The sequence below is a fragment of the Pogoniulus pusillus genome, chromosome 4 (genome assembly GCF_015220805.1).
Source record: "Pogoniulus pusillus isolate bPogPus1 chromosome 4, bPogPus1.pri, whole genome shotgun sequence".
Taxonomy (NCBI): Eukaryota; Metazoa; Chordata; class Aves; order Piciformes; family Lybiidae; genus Pogoniulus; species Pogoniulus pusillus.
Window position 1 is genome coordinate 19,034,171 of NC_087267.1, and position 18,839 is coordinate 19,053,009.

The following is an 18,839-nucleotide window of genomic DNA, read 5'->3' on the forward strand; positions in this document are numbered from 1 at the left end:
AGATGCAAGACCTGACTAACTTTTCCACACAAGGGTATTGGGCAGACTCTGAAAGTATTGTAGAACGGCTTAGGTTGTAAGAGATCTCAGAGCTCATCTACTCCAACCTCCCCACCATGGGCAGGGACACCTCTCAGCTGGACTTGGCTGTCCAATCTGACAATACCTGCAAGACTGAGGGAGTTTAACCTGCAGACTTGTATGCTCCTTCCAACTGTCCTTCTGCCTTAACAGAGTTATATGTGACCAAGGGTCCCTCAAAATGTGGAGTACAGCTGTTAATAACTGCTTTGAGATATGGACAAAAGTCTTCTGTTAATGTAACAGGTTGGGCCTTGCTTCCTCACTTCTATCAAACCTGTTTCATGCCAAGTTCTCCTCCTGAAAAAAGCTTTTCTAGAAACTGCAAATGGAGGCCCAGCTGCAGACAAACTTGAAGCCAGCAGTGGCACCAGTGGCAATGCAACAGAGGCTATGGATGGGGCCATACAACGGCCTTAATACAGAGAGGAGGTCCAGTCTGGACTACCTCCTCCTTCATGCAGCTGCATCTGAGAATGCAGTCTTAAAATCAGAAGCACAAGTGACAGGACAAGCTCGGTGTCTGATAAATCACCTGCTCTTCCAGCTGGCTGCAGGCAGCTGCAATGCCTACCAGCAACAAAAAAAATATCACAACACATCACCATGAAAACAGCCTTGGCATCATCATGTCCATTAGTGTTTGCTGTCCCACCTGGCCCTTGTCTAAATTTAAAGTGTCCCCTCTAAAAAGCTCTGCAAGAGCGTTCAGAGCAGCAACAAATCACTTGCAAATGGCATCCTCACTTGTGAAAAATGTCCCTGGAGAGAGAGGCAGGTGTGCAGCTGAACACAAATTCATAACTACTGACTATCAGAGACACAAACCTCCTTCGCTACAGCTCCAAACATTACGAACTTCAGCTTTAGCCTGAAGGCACTTCTGGTTCTTTACCATGCATTTGAAACAACTGAAGCAGGTTCTTTTTGTGTTTACTTTGGAGTTGGCTATTTTTAAGGTCACAGTCCCTGCTCAGGGAGGAAACTGTGTCCCTAGGGTATTTGGACTTAGAGGAAAGCAGGCAGCAGAGAGAAAGTAGCTGCCTTGCAGAGGGCATTTCAATGTTTTTGTTTCCTTCCTTGTTCAGTCAGAACTTTACAGTAAACATTAGCTAATGAATTTTTTTTTAAACTACTGTAAGTCTGCATCTCACAGGAATTCTTCCTTAACTTTTTACCTCCTGGAATCAATTCTGATTAGCTGCAATACAAAGGGACACGAGCATCCTTTGATAGGCTTTTACAACTTCAGTGGTCAGGCTTGACAGTCTCCTGTCTGTGCTGTGACTGATGTAAGGGAACCTGCATCACCCTCAAAATGATCAGGGGCTGGAGACAGCTCTGCTACGAGTACAGGCTGAGGAAGCTGGGGGTGTTCAGCCTGGAAAAGAGAAGGCTCCAGGCAGACCTAAGAGCAGCCTGACAGTAGCTGATAGGGGGATGCAAAAAGGCTGCAGAGGGACTGTGTGCAAAGGCCTGCAGAGACAGGACAAGGACAATGGTTTGAAATGAGAGCAGAGCAGATTGAGACTGGATGTGAGAAATAAGTTCTTTAGCATGAGGGTGCTGGAACACTGCAACAGGTTGCCCAGGGAGGTAATTGAGGCTCCATGCCTGAAGATCTTCAAGGTGAGACAAGTCCATGAGCAACCTGCTGTAGTGGAGGATGCCCTTGCTGACTGCAGGGGAGTTGGACTGGATGAGCTTTGAAGGTCCCTTCCAAATGAGACCATTCTATGGTTACATGTACCCCACTAAAGACAGTCTGCATATGAACACAGAGAGCTATGGCCTCAAGGTAAATTGCATATACAGCTACAGGACAATTTCTGAAGATAGAATTATTTTATATCATCATGGGTGTTGAGGTGCTGGAAGGTGTCCAGAGAAGGGCGACAAAGCTGATGAGGGGCCTGGAACACAAACCCTATGAGGAGAGGCTGAGGGAGCTGGGGGTGTGCAGCCTGGAGAAGAGGAGGTTCAGGGCTGACCTCATTGCTGTCTACAACTACCTGAAGGGAGGCTGTAGCCAGGTGGGGGTTGGTCTCTTGTGCCAGACAACCAGCAACAGAAGAAGGGGACACAGTCTCAAGTTGTGCCAGGGGAGGTCTAGGCTGGATGTTAGGAGGAAGTTGTTGGCAGAGAGAGTGATTGGCATTGGAATGGGCTGCCCAGGGAGGTGGTGGAGTTGTTGTCCCTGGAGGTGTTGAAGCAAAGCCTGGCTGAGGCACTTAGTGCCATGGTCTAGTTCACTGGCTAGGACTGGGTGCTAGGTTTGACTGGATGATCTTGGAGGCCTCTTCCAACCTGGTTGATTCTATGATTCTAAGTTTGGAGTGGGACACTGTCCTACTGAAACACATTCTTCACCTGCAGGAAAGACTTAGAGGTCTTCAATAAGAGACTGGATGAGGCACTTGGTGCCATGGTCTAGTTGACTGGCTAGGGCTGGGTGCTAGGTTGGCCTGGATGATCTTGGAGGTCTCTTCCAGTCTGGTTGATTCTATGATTCTATGGATTCCTGTCCCATAGCTGTCCCCTACTTTCCAGTGCCAAACAAGCTACGCAGATGTTTCTTTCAATCACCTGCACAGATACTCTGTGACACACCTTAATGGAAGCATGTAAAAAAACAGAGATCAGAACGGACTGCTGCTGGTGTGAAGGGAAACTGTTTGACCTCTCAATCCCATTTAAACACCTTAGCAGGATTTAATAAAAACCAAGCAGTATTATTAGCTGTGACAAGACAACTCAATGCTCCTAGGTCCTTCGACTACAATGGAGCAAACAATAAATCTGTTCAAATGAAAGATCACTTTCTCCATCTCTTAAAGTTAAGCACATTTGATGACTTACCAAAATATTTCTTTGTTTTCAGTCATGCCACTTCTAAGTCTCCCTTGGTTGCTTTGACATGGTAGCTGGTAAACAGACTCTGGTTTGCACATTATTGGTCAATCTGAAAGAAAGAAAGAAAGAAAGAGAATTTTGATCAGCATTACTTTTATCTACGCCTCAAGCACTGTCAAACACAGCTGAAGAGCCTTCCAAGTGGTCAGAGACAACAACCCAACCCGTCCATACAAAATGGATCTAATCAAAGGCAGTTTAAGAAGGTTTCATGTACAAACACTTTGAATTCAGCTGATGCCCAAGAGCAAGTCTGAACCTTACTGAATTTTCCTGTTAGGTCTCTTTTCAGGGTCGTGCTGCTCAAAACATGACCACTGATCAAGCAAATCAGCCTTTTGTGAGTCTCAGATTTTCACTGCAACCATTTCACAAACTCTCCTTTATGAAAGAGGGGCAGGTTTGTACTCATATCCATTTCATTTCTGTATGTGTCTATGGCTTATACGCTTTCACACCGGTTAAACCGCTTCAACAAGAGCAAAAAGTTCAGCTCTTTCTACCTGAATGTCAGGAGCTGCAATGCAGTGACCTAAAGTATCAATCTTAATTAAGCTCTCTTTTCCACATTAACAATCTGATCACTGATTTTATCTACAGCAAGAAAGAGTCAATATGAGCTGATAATGAAGGACTGAATCTCTGTCACTGCACAGCAATGCCAGATGCAACAGAAAGGACAGAGTATTCTGATGATCTCTGCAACAGCTAAGTAACTTAGAGCTGCTGGTTTTCAGCAAGGTAAACTCAAGAGGAGGAGGCTGTACGATGGGACTGTGAGATGGGTTGGGAAATGGTTCAACAGCAGAGCTCAGAGAGTTGTGGCCAGTGGTGCAGAGTTCAGTTGGAGGCCTGTAACCAGTGGTGTTCTCCAGGGATCCAGTTTCAATATCTTCATCGGTGACCTGGATGAGGGCATTGAGTGGACTCTCAGCCAGTTTGCTGATGATACCAATCTGGGGTGTGTGCTTATGTGAGTGTGTGTCTGGCTGTGCTGCCATCCAATGACATCTGGACAGGTTGAGAGCTGAGTAAAGAAGAACATCGTGGAGTTCAGCAAGGACAAGTGCAGGGTCCTGCACCTGGGGAGGAATAACAACAGGCATCAATACAGGTTGGGGGCTACCCTGCTGGAAAGCAGCTCCGTGGAGAAAGGCCTTGGAGTGCTGGTGGAGAGCAAGTTCTGCACGGGCCAGCAATGTGCTCTTGTGGCTAACAGAGCCAATAGCATCCTGGGGTACATCAAGAAAAGTGCATCCAGCAGGACTAGGGAGGTTCCTCTCCCTTTCTACTCTGCCCTGGTGACATCACACCTGGAATACTGTGTCAAATTTTGCGCTCCCGAGTCAGGGGCCTGCTGGAAAGAGTCCAGCAGAGAGCCATGAGGGTGTCTGGGGGACTTGAGCATCTCCCCTGTGTAGAGAGACTGAGAGCCCTGGGGCTGTTTAGGCTGGAGAGGAGAAGGCTAAGAGGGGATCTGATCAGTGTCTATAAATATCAGAGGGGTGGGTGTCAAGTGGATGGACTAATCTTTTTTTGGTGGTCAGCAGCAATAAGAAGGATCAATGGTTACAAACTGTAACATAAAAGGTTTCACCTCAACATGAGGAGAAACTTCTTTACAGTGATGATGGCAGAGCTCTGGAGCAGGCTGCCCAGAGAGGTTGTGGAGTCTCCTGCTATGGAGACTTTCAAAATCCACCTGGATGCATTCCAGCGTGGACTACCCTAAGGGATCCTGCAGTGGCAGGGAGGTTGGATTCGATGATCTCTGGAGGTCCCTTGCAACCTCTAAGGTTCTGTTACTCTGTGATTTACTATGCACACAGACAGCCATGAAATAAGATAATATGTTCTACACTTTTATCCTCTGAAACATGAATGAAGGAACTGCCTTTGGTGGCAGCCTGCCCTTTTGTCTCTGCGCTACCAGCAAAACAACAACGATGTTCAATGGATTTCAATCCAGAATTAACAAGAGGAATGAAAAATATTCTATGCAGCTCCCTTTCTTCATAGGCACAACTGAAGCAGGCCTTGGTGCTTCCACACAGTTATAAACAATCACTGAGATTAGCAGCACTGAAAGAAGGCAGCAGGGCACAAACACATAAAAAGCCTTTCTGCTTTTGTTTATTTATACACTGCATTTCACAGCACTTTTTCCTACCATCAGTCAGCCAGTTAGACACTGCTGCAAGTAAACCTATCCAACCACAGCAGGGAAGGAAAAGAAGCCTTGGAATTATTTTCTCAAAGAAAATAAAGCAAACCAAAAGAGGACAGGATATGCAAAACATCTCACATCAGAAATGATACCTCAGATTTTATTGGCTAGGAAGGCCAGCAAATGCCTTTAGCACTCCAGTTTTAATTCTTCACTGGTGCATCTACCTGCTAAAGACTTCAGCTCAATTCCAGCTTAATGTCCCCCTAGACTATCCTGGAGACATTCCATTTAAATACCCTCTCATTTTCTTCACAGGAAGTGTTTCTTCCCTGCTGCATCCAGAGGAGTGTAGGCAGCAGGACAGGAGAGGGAATTCTGTCCCTTGACTCTGCTCTGCTGAGACCTCACCTCCAATCCTGCCTCCAGTTCTGGTGTCCCCAGTATAAGGAGGACACATAAGTGGTGCAGAGAGTCGAGGAGGCCACAAAGATGATGCAAGGGCTGGAGCACCTCTGCTATGAGCACAGGCTGAGGAAACTGGGGTTGTTCAGGCTGGAGAAGACTTCAGGGGGACCTTAGAGCTGTCTTCCAATAGCTGAAGGGATCCTCCAGGAAGGCTGCAGAGGGACTTGTCCTGAGGGTGTTCAGAGACAGGTCAAGGGGGAATGGTTTGAAGCTGAGGGAGATCTTAGGAAGAAATTCTTCAGTAGGAGGGTGGTGAGACTCTGGAATAGGCTGCCCAGGGAGGTTGTGGCTGCCTCCTCTCCAGGAGTGTTGGAGACCAGGATGGATGAGGTCTTGAGCAGCCAAGTCTACTGGAGAGGTGTCCCTGCCCGTGGTGGAGAGGTTGGAGGAGATGAGCTCTGAGGTCCCTTCCAAACTGAGCCATTCTGTGGTTCTATGGTGATTCTATGAAATGCTGCTGTCCTGACAAGGTCATACAGGTAACCCTGACTGTCTAATGGTGAAACAAGACCGGCATTTAGCAACTCCGAGTTCCACTGGCACTGTTAATTCTCACAGGATATACCACAGAACTGAAACTACGAGTTCTGGGAGTCCACAGCAGTGCAAACTAATTTTAGCTCCAAAAGCAGGGAAGAAGGAAAGTCAAGAGGAGTCAATCTGCATGAAAACCACTGAACAAACCAAGTCACTGTCCTGATTCTGACAGCTGCCCTCAGAACTTTCTCTGCAAAATCGAGTTATTGTGTAATCACAAGTAGTGAGAAATAGAAACCACCCATAAACCATGCTGCAGTTTCCCTTTCAATGACATCTCATTTTTCAGTTGTGGTTCTGCACTAAGCATTCATTAATTCAACAGCAGTGCAGTGGGTGAGCCACAAAGACTAAAAGGAAGTCTAGAATTTCAATTCTCTAGTCATTGATTAAAAAATCCTCAGAGTAGGCACTTACCAGGCACTAACAGATCCACAGCACTGAGGCTGTAGATGAAACAGGTACTAAACGATGTGCCAATTGATGGTTTGTGGTGGAAGGGACCTCCAAAGGTCATCCAGTACGACCCCCTGCAGTCAGCAAGGGACATCCTCCACTACAGCAGGTTGCTCACAGCCTTCTCAAGCCTGGCCTTCAGTATCTCCAGACATGGGGCCTCAACTACCTCCCTGGGAAACCTGTTGCAGTGTTCCAGCACCCTCATGCTAAAGAACTTGTTCCTCACATCCAGTCTCAATCTGCTCTGCTCTCATTTCAAACCATTGCCCTCCTCCTGTCACTGCAGGCCTTTGCAAACAATACCTCTGCAGTATTTTTGCAGTCCCCCTCAGCTACTGTCAGGCTGCTCTTAAGTCTGCCTGGAGCCTTCTCTTCTCCAGGCTGAACACCCCCAGCTTCCCTGGCCTGTCCTCACAGCAGAGCTGCTGCAGCCTCCTGAGCATTTTTGTGACCTCCTCTGGACCTGCTCCATCAGGTCCATGTCCTTCCTGTGCTGAGGGCTCCTGAGCTGGACACAGCACTGCAGGTGAGATCTTACCAGAGCAAAGTGAAGTGGCAGAATCTCCTCTCCCCATCTGCTGTGAACATCTGGAAACAGCTGGCTATGTGAAAATGTCAGCTCTGCCTTTTACTTTTCTTAGATATTTTATTATCTAAGGAGAAAGAACTTCAAATATTGAAGTCTCTAACTTTAAATTATTTAAACCTTTATTTACCTAAGCAGACAGGAACTTGCAAACTGAAAAGTGAACTGACAAATATTTTCAGTAATGGAGAAACTGACATTAAGCAGGGAAGGGAAATCGTAGAATGGCTCAGTTTGGAAGGGACCTCAGAGCTCATCTCCTCCAACCTCCCCACCATGGGCAGGGACACCTCTCAACTGGACTCAGCTGCTCAAGGCCTCATCCATCCTGGCCTCCAACACCCCCTGGGGAGGAGGCAGCTACAACCTCCCTGGGCAGCCTATTCCAGAGTCTCAGCACCCTCCTACTGAAGAACTTTTTCCTTAGATCCAGTCTAACCCTGCTCTGCCTCAGCTTCAAACCATTCCCCCTTGGCCTGTCTTTAGACACCCTCAGGACAAGTCCCTCTGCAGCCTTCCTGCAGTTTTTAAGAGAACACTTCCATGGCATTTGGGAGTTCACACAAATATTGTAACCTAGTAAATTGCCTTTTCACTGAAGTGAACATAATCACAGTTGTCATTGTCACTGTCCCCGAGACAGAAACCTACTAAACATCCATTTCATTTCAGTACCCTACAGCAGTAACTGCCTGCACTCCGTGCCCCTAACCCAGTGCCCAGGATTATTTTGCACTGCAAATGATTCCTTCAGCTCTCAATGCCCAGTAAGATACCTAAGCAGCTGCAGGGCTGATCTGACTTCCAGCAGGAGGATGCAGGATCTGAACTGGCATCCCCAACACTATTTCTCTGTGGCACAGAGGCAGAGTTCCACAAACAGCACAGGGAAGTTACATGAAGAGTTTGTGTAATGCCTGCTTCTGGTGTACAGAGGTCATGTATTATTTATTGAGGATACTCTACAAACCACTTGAGGGTTTAGGAAGCTTCTACTTCCAGCCTGAATGAGTCAGTGAAAGAATACAGGGTACATCACACTGTGAAAAATGGCATTTAACTACACCTCTAGTTGCAGGGTGTCCAATATACAGCCTTGATCCAAGAAGAAAATCAAGACATGCTTAAATCTTGTTCAGTTGGGACAGAGCTGGCCCAGGGAGGTTCTGCTCCCCTTCTACTCTGCCCTGCTGAGACCACAAGTAGAATACCATGTCCACTCTCCTAAATTCAGGAGAGACAGAGATCTGCTGGAGAATCCAACAGAGAGCTACAAGGATGACTGGGGGACTTGAACATCTCTGCTGTGAAGAAAGACTGAGAGACCTGGGGCTGTTTAGATTGCAGAAGAGGGTGAGAGGGGATCAACATCTAGCAATACCTGAGGGGTAGGTGTTAGGATATTAGGATGAAGGTGTTGCCCAGTGATAGGACAAGCATAAGCTGGAACACAGGAGGTTTCATCTCAACACAAGGAGACACTCATGGTGAGGGTGCCAGAGCCCTGGAGCAGGCTGCCCAGAATGGCTGTGGAATCTCCTTCTCTGCAGACTTTCAAAATCCACACAGATGTGTTCCTGAGTGACCTGCCCTGGTCGATCCTGCTCTGGCAGAGAGCTTGTACTGGATGATCTCTGAAGGTCCCTTCCAACCCCTGACATTCTGTGATTCTTTTATGGTTTAAATTTACAGGATCCTTCCATCTTTTTTACACAGACTGAGCAGTGTCAAGATAAGAATCCCTCCTCGTATGTTTTAGCCCAGCTGCATGTTTTTTTTCCCCACACATGCAATGACTTTCTCTGCTGCAGGGTTTGTGCAGCACACTGTAAGAGACATTGTACTTACAACCACTATGAGTTCATCTCCCTCAGCCATAACATCGATCACTCCATCATAAAAAGGGGGGGTGTGTGTTAAGATTTGATTCTTATCTCAGTTCTGTCACCTAGTAACTACATTTACTTGCTCACATTGCTCCTGCCTGGCCTTTGCTCTCCTGAGACTAAGTAGCAGAGCACTAAATGTTTGCCAGGCAGCTGTTGTGTGGCTTAATTATCTCCACAAAAGAAAACAGAATTAGTGCCAATTGTTGTTCAAGGATTTGAAAGGCAGGCCGTGCCTGTCAATAGCAGCAGCAAATCAATCAGGATTTTAAGTCAGTACAAATACAGGCTGGTCTCTAAATAAAACCAAACAATTTCACCCTCTTCAGTTAAAGAAGGGACTGAAGTAATCTTCACTTCTCTAGTGAGCCCTGCCTTCCTCCCCGTGCCTTGCTCACTGGCAGGCTGGAAAAACTAAGGCCTGTTGTGTGTCTCTCTCTAGACACTGTGTAAGATTTGAACACTACTGATTTGAAAACTTCACAGAGCCTTCAGTAAGACGTAACAGGTAAGCTGCATGGCAGCCCCAGGAGTCTGCAGCTGATCCTGTCTGACACACAGCAAACAATTCCAGGAAAGAAAAAGAAGACAATTACCAAGGTATTCTGTGTTACATCTACTCTGCCAGGACAGACCTGCAGTGCACAACAGGTACATTTGGCTTCTGCAGGACGATACAATCCTAGAATCATTCAGGATGGGAAATGGCCTTGAGATCACCAAGTCCAGCTATGAACCCTACTTTACCAAGGTCACCACTAAACGACAGTGCTAAGTGTCACAACCTTTAAACACCTCCAGGGGTGGTGACTCCACTAACTCCCTGGGCAGCCTCTACCAAGGCCTGACCACTCTTGCAGTGGTGACATCTGTCCTAATGTCCAGCCCAAACCACCCCTGGTGCAGCTTGAGGCTGTTCCCTCTTGTTCTGTCACTAATGCCCTGTGAGAAGAGACCAACACCAGCCTCTCTATTGTCCTTTCAGGTAGCTGTAGAGGGCCACAAGGTCTCCCCTGAGCCTCTTCTTCCTCACAGTAAACAGTCCCAGTTCCTTCAGCCACTCCTCATCACACTCATTCTCTAGGCCCAGGCTGCTGCAACTATCTGGTTTCAAACTCTATGCTATGCCCACTGTGAAGGACAGATCAATCTGCTCATTCTTTCCACCTCTAAACCTGAGGGCTCGGTGATGGGCAGAGGCTACATGGGACCTGTAGTACATTAGATGTGTTCTACTGTTGTCCCAAACAAGTTTAAGAACAGTCTAATCTGAAGCACACCTCGTGACTTCTGGCAAGGTCCTACCTCATTTGCCACAGGTGTGTTTCTAAGTTCTACCAGGAAAAAACTCCTATCAAACCATTGGCAAGTGGAACATTTAACAATTTAAACTCTCAAGGCCTTTCCCATCTCCTTCGTTTACTTAAGTAGCATTAGCCCATTCTGAAGAGCTCATGGCTCAGGATGTTGAAGAGTGATGATTTCTGTGCTCCCCGTCTTCTTTAAATGGCACCCATCTCTCCTGCACCTTTCCTCTCCTCTTCCCACTCATCTCTCTTCCATCCACCTCTCTTAAGTTTCTGGGGAGACCTAAGAGCAGCCTGCCAGTAGCTGAAGTGGGCTCCAAGCAGGCTGCAAAGGGACTGTGTGCACAGGCCTGCAGTGACAGGACAAGGGCAATGGTGTGAAATGAGAGAAAAGCAGATTCAGATTGGATGTGAGGAACAAATTCCTTAGCATGAGGGTGCTGGGACACTGCAACAGGCTCCCCAGGGAGATAGGCAAGGCTCCATCCCTGGAGATTTTCAAGGTCAAGCCCCACAAGGCTCTGAGCAACCTGCTGTAGAGGAGGATGTCCCTGCTGACTGCAAGGGAGTTGGACAAGATGAATTTTGAGGGTGTCTTACAACCCAAACCCTTCTATAACTCTGTAAGTACAGACCCTTTAGGTCAGTAGTTATTTGATTTACAAGGCTACACCTTCCTGGCTTACTTCAATGTCCTCTCTCTGCCACACCAATCCAATTCCTAAACACAGATCACGTTTCAAAAACATAATTCCAAGAATCCTTCACGAGCTCTGCTGTCAGATTCCATCAAGCATCCTTCCACCTTGAACCAGTCAAGTCAAACACAGAGGAAGCATCTCTTCTCAACAGAGTAACAGGGATGCTCCCAGCCTGCAGGACTCAGCGGCAGCTGGCGCAAGCTCACTGCGGTCACCAAACATAACCTGGCTGCATGCACCTCTGGGATGGCAGCACACCAAGAGGTGATTTGATGTAAATACAACCCACGATTTCCTTCTGACACACCCCCTTAGGCATTTAGGTCTGGCCAATGCAGGGGACGGGTGACAGCCTGAGTGGCTGGGCAATCCACCTGCTGCTGGATGAGTCCAGGCACTAAGATCCCAGGATATTCTACACTCACATGTTCCAGCCTTTCCCAAAAGGAACTGCTACTCCATGCACACTGTTGTTAAGTGAGTGATAAACAACAGTTAAACAAAACATAAAATACTACAGACTGAGGCTTAACCAAATGCTGCTTCTGCCTGCTGTCTCAAACTCAGCAAAAACATTTCAGCATTCTCGAATTTTTTTCTGCTGAAAGGGGGAAAAAAAATCCAGTTCCACTTAAAATTAAATAGCTCCAGGTACAGTTTCAGTAACTTTAATGGGGTTCAGTTTGACATTCAAAATCGGCTTCCTAGACTTGATGGCATTTAATAACATGGGGATGGGGACCTGATGGAGTGGGTCCAGAGGGCTACAAAAATCATCAGGGGGCTGGGACAGCTCTGCTTTGAGGACAGGCTGAGGGAGCCTGGAGAAGAGAAGGCTCCAGGCAGACCTAAGAGCAGCCTGACAGTAGCTGAAGTGGGCTGCAAGAAGGCTGCAGAGGGACTGTTTGCAAAGGCCTGCAGTGACAGGTTTGAAATGAGAGCAGAGCAGATTGAGGCTGGATGTGAGGAACAAGTTCTTCAGAGGGTGCTGGAACACTGCAACAGGTTGCCCAGAGAGGTAGTTGAGGCCTTATCCCTGGAGATCTTTAAGGCGAGGCTGGACAAGGCTGTGAGCAACCTGCTGTAGTGGAGGATGTCTCTGCTGACTGCAGGGAGGTTGTACTGGATGACCTTTGGAGGTCCCTTCCAACCCAACCCACCCCAGTCTGAAATTCTATTGATTACCTTCTCTTCTACCCATCAGTTACCAGGTTTAATGGTTTTTAATCCAATCTGATGAGCAGGACAGATGTCCTGCAGTATTCAAAGCTAAGACATGAAGCAAAAATACTGAATCTGTGAGAAACCCTCTTCTGCCTCTTCCTGATTCCTATCAGAATCAGATCTGAGAAGTAATCCCAGCAGAAAAGTTTGTCTCATGAGCCTGCCAACTGATTCTGCAGATTCAGCTAACTAATAGGCTTCTGACCAGCTCCTCCTCAGCACTCCCCTGGAGACAAGAACAGAATTAGAAAGGGAGGCACAGGATGGAAGTAAAGCAACACACAAACTTCACAGGCCTCTAATACTCTGTGAGCAGCCAAGCACTCATTTTCATCTTTCAGGTCAAGATTTTAAGATGCTGAATCTTGACATGGATTCTAATAGTTGTGCCAACTGAAATTTCACTCCAACGGACTCTGGCAATCAGTTCCAGCACTTAGAATCCATAAGGAGTGCTCTGGCTGCAGCACAAAGGACACAGTTACCTGGAAGCATCCTTTCAGTTTCAGGAATGAAAGGCAAACACTAACGTTTTAGGAAAGCTCCAGCACTGGTTTAGACTGAAGGAGAGAATTTTGCCTCCTCTACTTCAGCCAAGGCAGTACAGCAGTTTCCTTAAATTGATGGAAATTGTCTTGCATTACCAAAACTGACAGCACGTTTATGGGATTTTATCTAGCTGGTGCATGGTGGTTTTCACAGACTCAGGCATATCCTAAACTACTGTTTCTGTGGGTTTTGAAGGGCAGTGAGAGAGAAAAATCTAGCCTCATAGAATCACAGAATGGCTTGGGTTGTAAGGGACCTCCAAAAGTCATTTAGTCCAGTCCAAACCCTCTGCAGTCAGCAGGCACATCCTCCACTAGAGCAGGTTGAGAGCCTTGCCCAGACTGACCTTGAAGATTTCAGGAATGAGGCCCCAACCACCTCCCTGGGAAACCTGTTGCAGTGTTCCAGCAACATCATGCTAAAGAACTCATTCCTCACATCAAATCTTCTTGTTTCAAACCATTGCCCTCATCCTGTCACTGCAGACCTTTGCAAACAGTCCCTCTGCAGCTTTCTTGCTGCTCAAGTCCCCTTCAGCTACTGGAAGGCTGCTCTTAGGTCTGCCTGGAGCCTTCTCTTCTCCAGACTAAGCAACCCCAGCCCCTTCAGCTTATCCTTACAGCAGAGCTGCTCCAGCCTCTGCTCATCTGCTCTACTGGAATGAGAAGTACAATGGCTTCCAGCGTGGTCCAAAGTTTACCCAATTAGGGTAAAGTTTACCCAATTAGGGTAAAGTTCCTTTTCAAATGCCATCACCTTCTCGAAATACTGTGCTGATAATATAACAATTACAAGTTTTTCAAACCCCAAACTTACCTTTGTGAAATCCAAGTACTCCTATGACAACCCCAAAGTGAATTAAAATCTGCATCTCTCAAACATAGCAACACCTCTAAGTAGCTTTGTTAGATTGTAATTGTAATTTACTTAAAGAATAGTAAATCAGGGTAGTGTTAGAAAATTGAAAGGTTTGCAGTGAGTATAAATTGTCTTTTTATGCCCAAGGAGGGGGAAAAAATCTTTTCTTTCCTGCACTGTAAGCAGAAAAACCTGGTGCTCTGGTCCTAGCTTAAGAGGGACATGGAACTGATGGAGTGGGTCTAGAGGAGGCCACTAAGATGATCAGAGGGCTGGAGAACCTCCCCCTATGGAGACAAGCTGAGGGAGCTGGGTTTGTTCAGCCTGGAGAAGAAAAGGATTCAGGGAGATGTTAGAGCATCCTGCCAGTGGGCTACAAGAAAGCTGAGAAGGGACTTTTTACAAGGGTTTGTAGTGATAGGCTTAGAGGGCATGGATTGAAGCTTGAGGAGGGCAGATTTAGACTGGAGATTGAGGAGAAATTCTTTATGGTGAGGGTGGTGAGATGTTGGAACAGGTTGCCCATGGAGGTTGTGGATGCCCCCTCCCTGCATGTGTTCAAAGCCAGGCTGGATGAGGCCTTGAGCAACCCACTCTAGTGGAAGGTTTCCCTGCCCATGGCAGGGGGTTGGCACTAGATGATCTCTGAGGTCCCTTCCAACTTAAGCATTCTATGAATCCATGAATTTTGCACTGGAGTTACAAATCTATAGATATTTACAACCTTTCTCTGGATTGCCCTTGCTATCCAACTAGAAAGTCCTGTTTCTGCACTGGAAGGATCACACATCCTTTCTTCACAACTGCATCCTGGACGTGTGTACTATTTACATCTCACTGAAATCCTGGAAGCCTGGCCAGAGCTACACAGGACATTCTCTAAGCTCAGGGAACCAAAATGCATTTCACCCTAACTGTAAACCTAATCCAGAGCTAACACAGTTCCCAGCATCTAATTCTTGAGCTCCCTTAGGAGTTTTGTATTGCCTCAGTCTGCCAGGAGAGGAGAGTCCTCTCACTTTGCTCCAGTGAGTATCAGAGATTCCACTTTCTGCATCACTCCTCAGAGGACCATGGATGCTCTGGGTAGTTAACAGAGGGTGACATCTGACTTAGCTAAGAGGTATTTTGAGGAAAGGCTGAGAGTCTTGGGGTTGTTCAGCTTGGAGAAGAGAAATCACTAGGAAGTCCTAATAGCAGTGTTCCAGTACTTCAAGGGGGGCTACAGGGAAGCTGGAGAGGCATTCTTTGTCAAGAAGTATAGTGACAGGATGAGAGGTAACCTTCTCAAATTGAAAGAAGGTAGATTAGATGTGAGGAAGAAATTCTATACAGAGAAGGTGGTGAGACATTGGAACAGGTTGCCTAGGGAATCACAGAACCTGAGAGGATGGAAGAGACCTTTGAAAGGGAAGAGATCATTGAGTCCAACCTCCCTGCCAAAGCAGGATCACCTAGGATAGTCTGCACAGGAATGCACCCAGGTGGGTTTTGAAAGTCTCCAGAGAAGGAGACTCCACAACCTCTCCAGGCAGCCTGCTCCAGGGCTCCATCACCCTCACTGTAAAGAAGTTTCTCCTCATGTTGAGGTGAAAGTTTCCATATTCCAGTTTGGAAGCTGTGGATATGTTCTACTCCTACTCGGATGAAGAGCTGAGCAATCTGCTCTAGAGGAAGGTGTCCCTGCCCACAGCTGGGGAGTTGGAACTGATGATCTTTAAGGTCCCTCCCAACCCAAACCATTCTGTGACTCATCCTCTGATTCTAGTACAGAATATCCAGAAGCATCGCTGCCTGTTGGACTCTGACACACTGCCTTTCCAAGTTTAAATTGCATGGTGACATTCTGACTGAACAGCTTTAACCCTTCTGACTCCTTCATTAAATTTAGGCTGTTCTTCACCACCTTGTGTGAGTTAACACTTTCATTTGAGTGCAGGAAGTGTAGAGAGCCCATACCGTGCAGCAATGACTGGCATACATAACAAAAAGGCAAATACCTGAACAACTTGCAGGATGGTCTCAAACCTCTTCTCTTTTTATGCTTCATGGTCATTTTGCCAGGTGACTGCTTCTTCCTTCTAGGGGCATCCCAAGACAGATGTGCTGTAACAGCAGAAAAAAAAAGCCATCTGGGTAAGAATTTAGTCAGAAAATGCATCATTTACACAGCAAAGGCCAAGAAAGATACAAAATCACCATACAAGTACTGTGACCCCTATGGTCTGTTCCACTGATAACTGTGACATATTGAGCAGGAACAGTAAACAAGCCATGGCATTTCCTAGGAGAGGATGGAAAAGATTTGCATTCTTCCTTTAGGCACTTGTTGTTTTGGAGCTGAGGTGCACCCAAGACTACTGGCAGTGCTCTATGCCTCGCTGGATTTAATGCCTTCTTTGCCAACCTCTCTCCCTCTCCCCTTTTCATCAAGGTGTCTAGCAATAGGACAAGGGGGAATGGTTTGAAGCTGAGGGTGAGCAGGGTTAGTCTGGAGCTTAGGAAGAAGCTCTTCAGTCTAAGGGTGGTGACACTCTGGAATAGGCTGCCCAGGGAGGCTGTGGTTGCCTTCTCCCTGGGACTACTGAAGGCCAGGTTGGATGAGGCCTTGAGCAGCTGAGTCTAGTGGAGAGGTCTCCTTGCCCATGGTGGTCCTCCTCTGGTCCCACTCCATCAGATCCAAGTCCTTCCTGCGTTGAAGGCTCCAGAGCTGGCAGCAGACATTGTCCACATCACAAAATCACTTCCCTACCTGCTTGTCAGGACTGTGAAATTTCTGGTAGACAAGCTCAGCAAAGGCAGAAGGGGGGTCTCAGGAAGCTGTTTTGGGTGTGCACTCTTCCAGCTATGCCTGTATGTCTGTCATCTCCTGACCTCTGCCTGACAGGCTTCCCAGCCCTGTGACTCAATAGCCATGGTTTCCCAGCCTGCTCCTTCCCACTGGCCCCTTGGCAGGCTCTACCATTCTGCAGCACTGCCCACAGGCAGGTCCCATGGAGTTCAAAGCCACGTCCTTTGCTGGTAGCCAAGTTTTGCCATGAGCTCCAAGTATCCCATTTCACTGAAGTAAACTGTCAGGCTAGAGGGGAACAAACTCTAGCACTGAACAACTGCAGGGAGCCCAAAGCTGAGGATCCAGTAATTAGTCTTATCTCTATGAAGGTGCAACAGAATAAGCTGAGAAATGCAAGGATATCTGACAAGGCCCTAGGGCTCCTCACAGCTGCAGAGAAGCCTCCTTGTTCTGGAGAACTGTAAGGATGATCTCATGTGGAGGGGAGATAGGAAATCTCTTCTTTGTGCCATGCTGCTGATGCAGGTTATCTGGAAGACACATTCACCTGTGCTTCCCTTCCCATGAGCCACAGGCTGAAGGTTCACTGCTGGGTTCCCCTTTACGTGGCTGCTGAGGCACAGTGAGCAGCAAGTACACAAAGAACAGGATCTGGGGAGGCCAAACTTAGGCTTTCTCGTGCTGGGAAAGCTCAGAGAAAAAACTCACTTTAAAATGTCTCCTTTGAAGTACTTCTGTTTAGTCTCTATTTTGCAGGAGGCTTATTCAGGATACTTTAGTTCACTGATGCAAACATTTGTTTTTGAAGATTTAGTGGTGCTTATTGCTTATTCCAACAGCAGCTGACCACCATCTAAGCTGGAGGGAAGGCCCAGGAAAAGGTGGTGGTCCCACCTTAACTGCACTCTAATACCAACTCAGACAAAACCCCAGCAGGTAGCAATGCAGCCACACACTCCACGTCCTACCCTAGATGACTGCTAAGTGCCTGTGAAACAGGGTTAGAATCATAGACTCACAGACTCAACCAGGTTGGAAGAGACCTCCAAGATCATCCAGGCCAACCTAGCACCCAGCCCTAGCCAGTCAACCAGACCATGGCACTAAGTGCCTCAGCCAGGCTTTGCTTGAACACCTCCAGGGACGGTGACTCCACCACCTCCCTGGGCAGCCCATTCCAATGCCAATCACTCTCTCTGACAACAACTTCCTCCTAACATCCAGCCTAGACCTCCCCTGGCACAGCTTGAGACTGTGTCCCCTGGTTCTGTTGCTGGTTGCCTGGCAGAAGAGACCAACTCCACCTGGCTACAAGCTCCCTTCAGGTAGTTGTAGACAGCAATGAGGTCCCCCCTGAGCCTCCTCTTCTGCAGGCTGCACACCCCCAGCTCCCTCAGCCTCTCCTCACAGGGTTTGTGTTCCAGGCCCCTCACCAGCTTTGGTGCCCTTCTCTGGACATGTTCCAGCACCTCAGCAGCTCTCTTGAATTGAGGGGCCCAGAACTGGACACAGCACTCAAGGTATGGCCTGACCAGTGCTGAGTACAGGGGCAGAATAACCTCCCTTGAAGTTATAGGACTCTTCTCCCAGCCCAGAGCAACTTCTCTCTGAAACATGCAAGTGATACAGCACCAAATTAACAGGAACCACTTGTCTCTATCTATAAAATTTCTTTCCTTGTCCTGTTCAAAGACCCAGGCATAGTAACTAGAATAGACATGATCAGCCTGGAGAAGAGAAGGCTCCAGGCAGACCTAAAAGCAGCCTGCCAGTAGCTGAAGGAGGGCTGCAAGAAGTCTGCAGAGGGACTGTTTGCAAAGGCCTGCAGAGACAGGATGAGGGCAACGGTTTGAAATGAGGGCAGAGCAGGTTGGGATTGGATGTGAGGAACAAGTTCTTTAGCATGAGGGTGGTGGGACACTGTAAAAGGTTTCCCAGGGAGACAGCTGAGACCCCATCCCTGGAGATCTTCAAGGTGAGGCTGGACAAGGCTGTGAGCAACCTGACTGAGTGGAGGATGTCCCTGTTGTCTACAGGGAGGTTTGAATGGATGATCTTTGGTGATCCCTTCCAACCCAAATGATTCTATGATATGACTACTTCTTCCTAATGTTCACAGCTGCTCCCTTTTCCCACCAATCTTTTGCTGAATAAGCAGGGCAAATGCTTTAAAGGGAGTCCTGACTGCAATGCTCTAAGCAGCCATTAAGCTAATTACAGAATCTCAGAATGGGTTGGGTTGGAAGGGACCTCCGAAGCTCATCCAGTCCAACTCCCTAGCACTCAGCAGGGACATCCTCCACTAGAGC

At 47.4% G+C, this 18,839-nt stretch overlaps 1 long non-coding RNA gene across 2 annotated transcripts in view; it reads right to left on the reverse strand.

Annotated features, from left to right (window-relative positions):
- LOC135174772 (uncharacterized) overlaps positions 1-18,839 on the reverse strand; it is a 131,199-nt gene that overhangs the window by 36,519 nt on the left and 75,841 nt on the right. For both annotated transcript variants that reach the window (XR_010302081.1, XR_010302082.1), the window contains exons 6-7: positions 15,737-15,842; positions 2,941-3,019 (exon numbers count right to left, since the gene is read on the reverse strand). This is a non-coding gene — a long non-coding RNA (uncharacterized LOC135174772). The remainder of the gene's footprint in view (positions 1-2,940; positions 3,020-15,736; positions 15,843-18,839) is intronic.